Genomic DNA, 13,003 nt, shown 5'->3' with positions numbered 1-13,003 from the left:
TATTTTATAGATATTTTGGTCTTTGGTTTTCTTTTCTTCTTTTTGTTTACCTTGCTGTACCAAAGCTGGTTTAATTAGATTCTTGAATTCTGAACATTATTACTTTGATAGTGATCGTACAATGTTATATTGTTACTGCATGGGTTCCGTATCTTAGCGGTTTAAGAACAGACAAGAATTTGGGAAGTTGATTTCAGAATGAGCACTACATGCAGTCGATCCGCTGATCATGATAGCAAATTTAAGTATTATATATAATACCCAATTAGTGTTAGCTTATCAAAGAAGAAAAGGAAAGCTTTAAAACATTTAAAAGTTGAAGTTAGAAACTAAATAATTTTGAACAATTTCATACGTTAGTATGAAAGTCAGTCGTAAATTAAACTATAAAGAAAACCCAATAAAAATAATCGAAAACATTATAGTGACCAAATTCACACATCAAATAACAATTAAAAATAGAGTAACAAAACAAATGCCAATCCGACATGCGTTAATTTGCATAATTATTCATAGTAAAGAACTTGATAATTTCATGTGCCCAATAAATAACAATTAATATAGAAATAAATCTTAGAGTAATATACTCACTTAAAGTTTGCATTTTTTCGTATTTTACATATTTTATCTAACTAGTATAAGATATTGTTTTGTTCATGAAAAAAATACAACACAATAATACATTCTCTTTGGTTGTTGTATGATTAAATACAACAGGAAGTTGTGATGAATAAATAACTGCTCCCTAAATGAAAATAACCTGAAAATTGTTTTCTTCCGCAATTTATTAAGTAAATCAACATATTGTTAAACTTAATATGTAATCAATTCTATTCTAACTTCATTGTAGTGTAAAAAAAACACTTCTAACTCAGCTTAGATGATCTAATTCTATGACATCTAAGTCAATAAGATTCTTGTAAATCTATTCGGAACACTCTTCACTCTGAAAAAGGGAGATAATCAACACGAAGTTCCGGAATATTGCATTGTGGATAATTCTGAAGTCGCAGTCGTAAGAAATATCAAATGCATTTTAATTTAAAGCATAACTGTTGAAATTTCTGCACAATATCAGAGTAAATATAGTATTTATTTAAATGTCAATGTTTTTATACGGAAAATGAGGGTAAAACGATTAAATATTTCCCTAATCTGTATATCATTTTGAACGGTCAAAAGGTAAATGTAATAACCGGAACTGTTTACGTCTAATGGAGAAATGCGTATTACGTTTATGTATATATATATATATGTTTTACCTTTAACATGTTTAAACTCCTAATTTGATTAAATAAAAAAAAAATCTCGACGCATTACAATTTAAATTAAAAAAAAAAATACAGTATGTTTTGAATTTTACGAACTTTAACATATATATGATACGTGCATGATACATGTATATATGTATACATATTCAAATTTAATGTGTTGATTTGATCCATATTTATAAATACAATTTTATCATGCTTAAAAGCTTCTAATGGAGTGCTAAAATATGCATCAAACATTGATATATTTGTATTTTTTTTTTTAATTCACTGAGTGAGTATTTGTATATTCATGATATTAGTACATGACTCTGTTTTGCACAGTCGGAGACGCATGCTATTTACGAATATGTCTCTGGTACAATCATCTCATCTGTGTCAAAGATGATATATTCTTTTCCAGCTATGGTGTTAACCACTCATCTATTGTGGAAGCGTAATCTTTAACCGATAGTATTTTTTTTTTTATTCTTTTTTTCTTAAGATACATTTACGTGTTTAGTTTGGGGGGGGGGGGGGGGGGGGGGGGGGATACGACATTGATTGTCGAAAATCATTGTTTTTGTTTGATTTTATAAAAAACGAATATGTATCTGTTACAATCATCTCATCTATTGTGGAAGCGTAATCTTTAACCGATAGTCAACTTAAGATACATTTACGTGTTTTCGTGAGAAGTTGAGCATTAGATGGTGAAACATAACTTGTTTTAGTTTGGGGGGGATACGACATTGATTGTCGAAAATCATTGTTTCTGTTTAATTTTATAAATAAAAACTAGTTTTTTCAGTTAAAAACGAAATGCAAAAAAAACGTGATTGTCCAGAGAGTTTACCTTCAAAGATAAATGATCGGTGCATGCCTTAAACTACACATGTAACTTCAGAATAAGAAACGAAAACAAAGTATTGCCTCCAAAATAATTTAGAAAAAAAATCAAATGACTAAAGAAGGATATTATTATTTTTTATGAGATAACTTTACAATTTACATAATAACTATATTTTGCAGATAAAACAAGTGACAGTTTCTTTTGGAAAGGTTACTACAGAAACCGTTTGTCATGTTTATTGTAAGTATGGTTATCTCTCAATCTTTGGTCGTAATTTTTCGACTCCTATCTTTTGTCAAAGTAATCGAGTGCTCCTATTGTTGTCGGACAAAGAGAAAATAGAAACTTTATAACATGCCCCTTTTAGTTATCTTTCATAATTGAACATTCTACTTGGTTGTATTCTTTATTCATTTTTCTATAACAATTGATAGTTTTAGCTTGCTCTAAAGTCTGGTGGACTTTTTAGGGCTTTATTAGGGCGATGAAAAGTCTCTGAAAGGCAATACATGTGTGTTTAATATGAAAATGACTTGTAAATATAATTCGTTTTTTTTTTAGCAAATATATTTTTCTGGAAGTCTATAGATGGTGTGTATTTCGTGTTTATACAAAATGTTGCAAATTCACTGTTTTTTATAGAAGTTTTTTTTTATAGATAAGTAGATGTAATACGAATGCCAATGAGTCAACACGCCATCCAAGTAACACTATAAATAAAATATTAACAATTATAGATCAAAATATGGCCTTCAACACAGAGCCTTGGGTAACACCGAACAGCAAGCTATAAAGGGCACTAAAATGACTAACGCAAAACGATTCAAAAACAGGAAACCCGACTGTCTAATCTATATAAAAACGAGAAACACTTATGAACCCCACCAACAAAGGACAACTACTGAACAACTAATTGTGTTGTATATTAAATAAATCATGTTGCTGTTACTTAATTTCTGTCTCATTATAAACACATCTTTGCAAAAGTTTAAAATGTAACTTTTACACACACGAAATCATGGATGATCAGAAAGGTTTTTCTTGGAACAGGGAATATTATTTTGAAAATAATTGTAAGGATGCCGTACATTTAGAACATTCCAAAAATATAATTTGAATTTGCCATCTCGCTCTCGTTTTCCGCTTACCTGTAATTTGTGCTATTATCATCACTAAGCATCCATCATTCGACTTTTATCAGAATTTCCTTTGGAATTACAGGACCAAAATGGATTTATAATAAGCAAACCGTTTAAAATAGGGAAAATCTGACGATATAGTAATTTTTGGAATGACGAGACCATTTTTTTTTATCACAGATTGCGTAAATTCGTGATAATAGATTAACTTAGTTATAAAAGATTATAAAAATATTTTTCACGAACGGTATCATTGGTTACAAGAATAATAATAAGTTATCAAGACATCTAAACTTTGGAACTAATTATCACTAATTTTGTTATTCGTTATCAAGGATTAAATCCGTCGTAACAAATTTCGAGTCAAATCTGTGATAGCAAATTCCCTTCTATTTGAAATTTATTTTCTACTATTTGAAATTAAAGAAATTGTAGGCCTACCTATATTTTTTTTCCGCGCTTCATACAAAATGTACTTCGGTCAACGCTTTTACACTGTCCCCAATGAAGTTACAAAAAGAAGCATTCAATCTTTAATTACAGATGCAAATTCTTAGTTGTCAGATTCAGATTCAATAGTTTATTAAAGTCTCACCACTTGTATAACATTATACATTCCAATATACATAGAAAACATTGCGTATATGTATACTTGTGTCACGAATGATTGCAATTAGTTATCACTTGACTACGAATCTGTGGAACTAGACTAAGTTATCACAGATTTATGTAATTCGGATTAAATAGGTTATTATAAATTGTCGTAGTAGTCTAAATCCGTGTTAATAAATAGTGAAGATTTTTTTTTCGTGATTTCGAATTCAAATAACATTTTTGGAAGTCATAAATGTCCTTCCTTATAATGTTTTAGTCTACAATTGTAGAAATTTTAAATTGTATCACCTTTTAAAATTCGTCATCACCGATGTTTGAAATATAGTAATTTTCAAATTATAATTTGTGATAACGCATTTATTTCGAGATCTCTCATTCAGACCAGATATTACGAATGTATTTATTAATTCGTTAACCTGATTTCTATAACCTTGTGATAATAAACATAAATTCTAAAGTAAAGAATTTACGGATCAGCGAAACGAATCTACAACATACACAAGAATTGCGGACAGCTCAGCTGGATGGCCTTATCAACTATCCCACAGAGAGCAGTTATCATTGAATTTTTTTTAACGTTATTGTCTACGGGGAATTATGACCACTAGTTAGATAAAGAAATACTATGCCTATACTATAGATATCATATAAAATTAACAAATTATAAAGATTGCACCATTTTTTCTAGCTTTAAAATGGTGTAATAAAATTCACTTTATCTTGAAATTTACTGGTGTCCTCATCGTGTTGAACGTTGGGTCATCTTTTGGTTGAATATATAGCAAATACGAGGTATATATGTCTACTAAAAAAATCATATTTAATTCATTTTTTTTATTGAAAATTAAATTAATACGTTATTACAATATCGCGCAAAAAGTTTTCCTATCAAATGGTATAAAAAATCATCATTTTAAAATAATGTTTACTGGTGTCCCTATGCTTTTTAAAAGAGTGAACTTCATATTTTTTTGTTATACAACGTATATTCAGACAACTAGGATTGACCGTATTCAAAGACGAATTGTGGTTGGTGTTATAATTTGAATTCTCCATTTTATGATGTGAATTTCCTTTTTTTTTTACATCCATTATTTAAAATATCTAGTTAGGTTTTAAGCAATACCTTAATTTCTGTTATACCAAAGATGTCTTTTAAGTACATCAAAGTTAAGTAGTGTGGTTCTGTCGACATCTTTGAGAAAAGTACAGAAAAGGGAATTTTTTTTTCTAAAAAAGGCTTTGTCTAAATAAACTTATTTAGTTTCAAGTAACAATAGCATTAATTTGTTATCAATTAATTGAATACACAATGATTGTATTGATGAAAAAAAAAATGGTTACGTAATCTGAAAATTTTTATTGAAATAGAATATAGATGCCAACGTGACATATTAATGTTATTCAAAACATAAACAATGAATGAAAATGACAAAATACATCGAAAATCGTTTTTAAGAAAAGCTCCATATAATCGATCTAAATATGGAAGTATTATATAATACATTTTGTACTTCCATGATCTTAACTGCCATAAAAACACAAATGTGTCAATATTTACATAGTATATAAGCGTCCCATGGGGCCACGACAAATCCTTTCCAGTGCTGTATCCCCAATTAATACCATATGTTGCTATTTTATCTTATCATGGAAGTATTATATTAAATAAAGTATTTCACACACAGGCTCTTATTGAGTGCCCCCCCCTTTTTTTTTCTTTTATTTTGGTAAAGTTTTATTTGAAAATATTCTTTTCAGATTTCATGTTCTTTCTTTCTTGTATAACTCTTATTCTGGCGATATAACCATACTTATTTATATTTGTTATTCTCTATTCTTTTGTATAAGGGCATTCTTATTTCTACACATAAGAATATACAGAGGGTTATACATAAAAAAAACGTATTTTATTAAGTGAAACAAGTGTGGACACAGATGAGTGTGGATAGTATGTTTGGATGTTTGACAGTGTTTTATGATTGATAAATGTAGTTCTATGATTTTTAAGTGAAAATAAATTTAGAAACGTTGAAATATGAACGAATATTTTCAAAAAAAGTGAACTAAACGAGCACCTGACTTTCGGGTGTCATGACATTCCTCATTGACAAATGTTTTGCGCTATTAGATATTTTGTTTCTGTTTTGAATTATTTCCGTGTATTTGCTTACTGACAGCGGTTGTTGGAAATACTTGACCAATAAACCCACAGGAGGGTTACAATCTTTCCTAAATCACAACAATTTTGTGTCAGGATTTCTGTTTATTTGCGGTCATTACTGGTTCTCCGTTCATAAAATGTATTATATTTCTGTTCCGTGTATATTTGGTTATAATATGTCTATGGATTCAGAGGCGGATCTAGGGGGGGGGGGGGCAGGGTGCTCGGGCCCCCCTTTTTGGGAAAACAATTTGGTTGCTTATATAGGGAATCACTGAAAGGTGACTGGAGCTGGCCCCCTCTTAAGTCAGTCAGTGGGCCCCCACGTATGAAAATTCCTGGATCCGCCACTGGGATTCTCTCTATTAAACTTGCGAACAAAGAAAATTTCCTACTCTGTGTTTATCACTGTTGAATTAGTAAGGTCTAGTTTAACCCGAATAATCCAGTCGTTATATTATGATCACTTCGATCACACTCACGAGAAAAGTAGTAGATAGAGGGCACTGAATTATTCGAGTTGGGTCTAGTTGAGTTTCGAATGTTTGTGAAAGAATTAATGAAAATCGACGTCATACTAAACTCCAAAAATTAAACACATAAATGAACTATACAAATCCTTGAATGAATAAAAAATTAAAAACAACCCACAAGAATAAAAAAAGACAGACAAGGAGCTCCCGACTTGGGACAGGCGTAAAAATGCGGCAGGTGAAACATGTTTTGTGAGAACTCAACCCTATACATTAATTGTACCTCTGGCAAATGTAGAATAAACGAATCAAAACTTTTTGATACATTTGTCTTAAATAAAGTATATATATGATCATATATAGAATTAACAATAAATACATAGTTAAGCAAATGATTTTATAAATTTCAATAACAAAATCAGACTTTACAGCTTCAAATTCTCTATTCCACAACTTTGTTTTACACCGTTACTTTTCAAATACCAATTTAAGAGAATGGTCTGTATCATATAACCTCTTTGTTCATATTTACAAAATCAACAGATAATTTATTATTGATATCTGCTTCGGATATTTCTTCTAAAATCAAGGATCATTAACCTTTATTTGGCTGACCTAGAGTTTTTAAAGTCGTAGTGGTGATCCCTTCTAAAATCTATTGCTTCTGGAATTATCGTGTAATTGCTAATATCATTAATTACGCAATATGCCTAACGCAAATCGACATCTATTGGTGGGGTGTTTGTTTAGGGGAGTTATCTTTTCTTATCTACTGGTCACCAGATGATGAGAACAAATTGGGAACCAGAATAGAAAATTAACACGAGTTATCTCGCCTTGAAATGTCCATAATTCTTGTACATGTATGAATGAAAAGTGGCATTACAAAAAAAATCTTATTGAATGCACATAAAAAAAATGTGCTAGTTTAAACATATTTATTTATAGTGGATTGGAAACAAATTATTGAGAGTGCTGCCTTATAGCGGCATTATCCTGCTTTCAAATGTGTTGTTCCAACTGCTCAAGTCACATGTGGTATTTAAATATCAATAGTAGACGTCCGTCCGTCTGTCCTTCCTGATTTATCAGCATATTCTCTTCTCCCTATCCGGAAATTTTATTTGTCAATTTTTACCCTTTTGGCTCACCGGGAACCAAAGGGCCCAATGTGAACGTATGCCATCACTTGGCGTCTGTCGTCGTCCGTCGTCGTAAACTATTTAAAAAACTTCTTCTTTGAACTACGTGGGCTTCGAACTTTAATAAATGTTCCTTGGGGTATTTAGTTTACAAATTGTATCCAAAATTTTGACCCATCGACAAACATGGCCGCCATGAATAAAAGTAGAACATAGGGGTCAAATGCAGTTTTTGCTTATAACTCAAAAACTAAAGCTTTTAGAGCAAATCTGACAGGAGTGATACTGATTGTTTGCTCTAAATTTATCAGCCTGAAATTTTCAGACCAATCGAACAACCCATTGTTGGTTGCTGCCACACAATTGGTAGTTTTAAGGAAATTTTGCAACTTGTTGTTATTATCTTGACTATTATTATAGATAGATATTAGCTGTAAACAGCAATAGTGTTCAGCAAAGTACAATCTACAAAAAGGTATGACCAAAATTGTCCAATTGACCCCTTGAGGAGTTATTAAAGACAATTTTACACAATTTGTTCATCAAATTTGCTAACATTTAAAAATCTTCTCTTAAACAATTGTGCTTTATACTTCTTAACTTTTAATGAATGTTCCTGTTAAACTATTGCACTATTTCCAGCCACTATGACATTCAAACAGCGTTTAAGTTCTCCTGAACATGCGGGTCCACTTGGTATCCGTCGACGTAAACCTTTCAAAAATGTTCTCTGAAACCATTTGCCCAAATTTCAATAATAAGTTGGTTCACTAACCCTAAGGTCTCTAGTACAAAGGTACTAAGTCTTTATTTTGATTGGTTCTAATCAATCAACCAGCATGTCAACTTTGTATAAAAAGGTGCCATGAGGGTTAAATTCAAGTTATTACTAGTATATCTTGCATCTTAACAATCAACAAAGACGATACAATCTGACGACTAAAGATTATTAAGATCTCTACTTTTCATGCAGTTTACCTCAACCACATTTTATGAAACTTATACACAATACTTATTACAAACAAACTCAGTTCAAGTACAAATGGCGTCACTTTAACCGTTCTGCAGCTATGTCCCTTTATAACTTCACATAAGAACGCCGGTGGCATCATCTGTGTCCCATGAACACATTCCCTATTTCTTTTTTTGAATATTTTGCTTTCCTTGCAAATTTTCTTTGTAATCATATTGATGAATTAAAACGTAATCAGATCAACTGATTAGCAAATTCTGGCAAAGAATCCGCGTGACAAAAATCGCAACTTGACTTCATGTATGAGTTAATTAATCAAATGAAAAAATTTCCCAAATATGTAGGTGTTAAAGGTATATTTAGAATTTCCAGTTTGAAAAATAGTACATATATAACACATGCACATGTTAAGGGTTTGCATTATAGAAGAGGGGCGAAAGATACCAATGTCAAAGTGAAATTCAAACAAACAAGCCGAAAATAAACTGACAACGTCATGGCAAAAAAGCAAAATCCCCACCCAAATGACAAACATTAGTACAAAACATAACATAGAAAACTAAAGACTGTGAAAGACGAACCCCGCCAAATTCTGGAAGTTTTCATGTGCTCAAGAATAGCAAGCAGATCCTGCTCGGCATATGAAACCTGTCTTGTTGCTCAAGTACAAACCCGTTGAATGAAAATATAATGTCTAGCTTGTATACCGAAGAAGATACCGTATATCCTTGCGATTCGATACCCGAGAGTCCCTTTAAGGCAACCCCTTAAAAATCTAAAAAAAAAAAGAAAGTAACAAGAAACTAAAGTTAGATGCGAATTTCATGCGTACAAACCGAAATAAAAAATGAAGCAGGATTCGCCGGGTGCCTGGAATGGATAGGTTTTGTTTTATTGTCGAGCCTGCGACTTTTGTCGCAGAAAGCTCAACATTTATATAGGGATAGTGATCCGGCGGCGGCAACGTAAGCCAACTTCTTTAAAGCTTTATATTTTAGAAAGTGGAAGACCTGGATGCTTCATACTGTGTATATATATAGATGCCTCATTGTTTACGAAGTTTCTGTCAGTCACATGTCCATTGTCCTTGACATCATTTTCATGGTTCAGTGACTACTTGAAAAAGTTAAGATTTTTTGTAATGTTACATTCTCTCTTATTATAAGTAATTGGATAACTATATTTGGTATGTGCGTACCTTGCAAGGTCATCATGCTCGTCAGACAGTTTTCCACATGACCTCGACCTCATTTCATGGATAAATGAACAAGGTTAAGTTTTGGTGGTCAAGTCCATATCTGAAATACTATAAAGCAATACAATGTAGGTCTAGTATATTCGGTATATGGAAGGACTGTAATGTGTACATGTCCATCTCGCAGGTGTCATCTGACCTTGACCTCATTTCATGGTTTAGTGCTCAATGTTAAGTTTTTGAGTTTTTCTAATACTATATGCAATAGGTCAACTATATTTGTTGTATGGAAGAATTGTTAGCTGTACACGTCTGCCTGGCGTGTTTCATCTGACGTTGACCTCATGTTCATGGTTCATTTTTGAGTTTTTCTAATACTATAAGCAATAGGTCAACTATATTTGTTGTATGGAAGAATTGTTAGCTGTACATGTCTGCCTGGCGTGTTTCATCTGACGTTGACCTCATGTTCATGGTTCATTGATCAATGTTTAGTTTTCTTGGTTAATGTTAAGTTTATGTGACAGTGTTGTAATAAAGCTTTATATGTTATAGGACTATCAACATAATATCAATGATTAGTAAAGAAGGCGAGACTTTTAAGCGTGTGCACTCTTGTTTACTTCAGTCTAACGAGTCAAATATTATACATATATATTACCTGATTAATTATTTACCAATATTCTTTAATTTCAGACTACCTTATAATAGCCATAAAAATGGAGGAAAGTGTGGTGTTGTTAGAAAAGACCCCAGTCCCATCACTCATCTGAAGATGGCCCACCATCATTGCAAGCAGCTTCAGACAAAATTGGCATACTATTAAGTTCGGCTAAGACAACTTCTTCGCATCCGGCTATTCGGAACTCGACTTCATCTACAGAGTTACCTAACCTTGCGGATATGGATTCAATCGCGGATGTTTGTCTTGTTGGTTCCACAGCCACAGTAACACTAAGTTCGTCATCACAAACATCGACAGATCAAAGTAATATAAACATGATAAAAGGATCTGCAACAAAATCTGAACTTTACCAGCATCAAGCTCATGTGTTATCATCCGTCAGTGGTAAGGCAGACGATCTGCCCGTTACTTCTACGTCAACAGGGATAAATAATGTGACGATTCCGAAAAAAGCCACATGTCACAATGAAGCATATGTCAGTGGTAAGGCAGGTGATCTGACAGTTACTTCTAAGTCATCAGGGATAAATAATTTGCCGATTCCGAAAAGAACCACATGTCAAAAAGAAGTATCTAAACACCCCACCAGTTGGATTGTCACTGGCTGTTATGTCTAGTTCTTCTTCTGGCGAATATATCTCGCGGAAAACACGTACATTTGCACCACCAGGATCGTCACTGATTTCATCTACCAAACACAGCCCAAAAGGTAGTTTGACATCAGTGATTTCATCAAATATTTCATCTACACAACAAGGCTCATTGGTACCAGCAGGATCATCAAGTATTTCATCTACCTCAGGTACTTTGGCATCATAACTCCATCAAATACTTCCTCTACACAACAAGGTTCAGTGGTATCAGCAGGATCATCAAGTATTTCATCTACCAAGCCAATAGGTAATTTGACAACAATAATTCCATCAACAGAACATTTCTCATCAGGTTTATTGGTATCAGCAGTTTCATCAAGTATTTCATCTACCAAACACAGCACACTTGGTACTTTGACATCAATAATTCCATCAAATATTGCATCTACAGAACAAGGTTCATCAGGTTCATTAGTATCAGCAGTTTCATCAAGTATTGCATCTACAGAACAAGGTTCATCAGGTTCATTAGTATCAGCAGTTTCATCAAGTATTCCATCCACCGAACATTTGACCAAAACCGAGGAAAACATTATGTTATCTACTGAAACTGAAAAATTATCTAGTTCACAAAATCCGACTTCTTATAAAAAGGAACACTGTTATACAAAATCTAGCCCAGAAACAATTTCAAATGCTAATGCTATGGAAACAAAAACAACAGTTGAAGTGGATACTACTAAAAGAGACGTTGAATTTGTAAGTGAAGAGAACGAACATTTTGCCCCAAGTCACGTGCAACTTGACAATAGTCAACCTCGACACCAACATCTTTAGATTCCATAATGTCGTTCTCTTTGTCAAATAATGACAGTAATGATGGATCCTTTTATATGGAGGTGGATGGCATTGACAATGAAAGAAATGATGACAGGGAAAACAATGACAGGGATGATGCAGATGGAAGTAACCTTTCTGCTGAGTTGAAGACAAAATTGAGTAAAAGCAGGTATACATGATATCAATATATATTTGTACGAAACACACGTTTTTTAACAATGCTCATCAGATAAGTTCGAAACATACTCGGAAATTCAAATTTACTCCAAATCAATTAGAGCACAAATCAAAAGTGCACGACAAGAAAAAATCAACCTAACACTGTCCTTTTGAGTTATAACTTTTACATACAAAGTACATCATTTCTTCTGAGTTTTGCTACTTACGTAAGTTGGAACATCCTGAAACCAGACACTCGACACTCAATGTATAGAGGACAGACTTAGTTTCACGAGTTCCAAATAAATAAGAACAGGCTCTTTGCCAAAGTCTCTGTTTTGCATGTTTTCAAGTTTCAAAGCGATGGAAACAGGTCTTTAAAAAAATGGACACATTACTTTATTACTTTATAAATGTCAGTCCGAAGCGCTTTTCTGGATAAACCTTTATCATGGACGTTCTTATTTATAAATCTGTATATTTGAAATCAAAGGGCTGCATACAAACAGAAACAATGGGGGATCTATATGACCAAAACGGATCAAAACCTATAATCAAATCAAATTAAGGCCAACTTTGCCTGTTGGAGTTAAAACCTTAGCTTCTTAATATTTTTTAAGTTCATGACTGGACAATTAAGATAACGTTTTGGAATGCATATTTATTATGACCTCTTAAAGGGGTGTTAGCTGACAAATTCATATTCACCGATTTGTCTCAAATTCTCATATTTGATTTATAACATAATAAAATGTATATCCAAGTTCCAATAATTTTGAAATTAACAATTAACAATGCATGCGCATGTACAAAATGTAGTCGACAATATATATCAGCATTTCGTGTATTATAGTCCATACGCTATATCTAAGTAACCATCGAAATGACATCCGAAGACATCCGACAGTCACATAACCCGATA

At 32.5% G+C, this 13,003-nt stretch overlaps 1 long non-coding RNA gene across 1 annotated transcript; it reads left to right on the top strand.

Moving 5' to 3' along the window:
* Positions 1-976: 976 nt before the first annotated feature.
* On the top strand, positions 977-10,827 carry LOC139504893 (uncharacterized). The gene is made up of 3 exons (XR_011659441.1): positions 977-1,079; positions 2,283-2,343; positions 10,501-10,827. It is a non-coding gene; the product is annotated as an uncharacterized lncRNA (long non-coding RNA).
* Positions 10,828-13,003: the final 2,176 nt, after the last annotated feature.

The sequence above is a fragment of the Mytilus edulis genome, unplaced genomic scaffold (assembly GCF_963676685.1).
Source record: "Mytilus edulis unplaced genomic scaffold, xbMytEdul2.2 SCAFFOLD_1630, whole genome shotgun sequence".
In the NCBI taxonomy this organism is placed as follows: Eukaryota; Metazoa; Mollusca; class Bivalvia; order Mytilida; family Mytilidae; genus Mytilus; species Mytilus edulis.
Note: the sequence above shows the minus strand (reverse complement) of the source record. Positions and strands in the feature narration are given on the sequence as shown.